Raw genomic sequence first — 719 nt, forward strand, 5'->3', positions numbered from 1 at the left:
AGCAATGCTTGAAATGTTTAAACAGCTCTTTAGATCATTCTGCCCATAATGGAATTTGAAGCTGATTGGGTGCTCTACAAACGGTGCTGCCAATATGACAGGCCATGTATCCGGAGTGGTTTCTCATATTCAAAACGAGATTAAGGAGAAAGGCTTTATCCGAGTGTGGTCCCTGCTCCACCAAATTGATATTGTGTTCCAGAAGTCATTTAAATCTCTGGATAACGACAAGTTTTACAAGGACTTGACCGGGCTGATTTCTCATCTGAGGAAACAAAAGCGTTTCAATGATCACATCCAAGCTGTGTGTCCGTTACTATCAGCCACACGATGGGTTTCGATGAGTCGTGTTAGCTGATTCTTAATCGAACATCGCAATGATGTTCTGGACCATTTTACTAGGCTTGAAGGAGAAGGAAGCGAAATGGTTTGCTATATGCCAAGTCCTCAATGGTGGATTCTGCTTGCGGCAGTGTGTGAGGTCTCCAATCAAATTAACATTGTCGTGCAAAAACTTCAAGGCCGTAATCTGACTCTTTCCAGCCAGTCGGTTGAACTCGAGTAACTCGTCTCCAAATTGAAAAGATCTGCATTCATTGAAGGGCCAGTTGATAAGGGAATGCGGGCATCTTATGACAAGACATTTATCGTTGCAGAAGAATGGTCATATCCCAAAACTGAGCTTTTGGGATTCCTGCAAGACCAAGGCTTGTTTGTAA

Source organism: Plasmopara halstedii, assembly GCF_900000015.1.
Source record: "Plasmopara halstedii genome assembly, contig: Scaffold_555, whole genome shotgun sequence".
Classification (NCBI taxonomy): Eukaryota; Oomycota; class Peronosporomycetes; order Peronosporales; family Peronosporaceae; genus Plasmopara; species Plasmopara halstedii.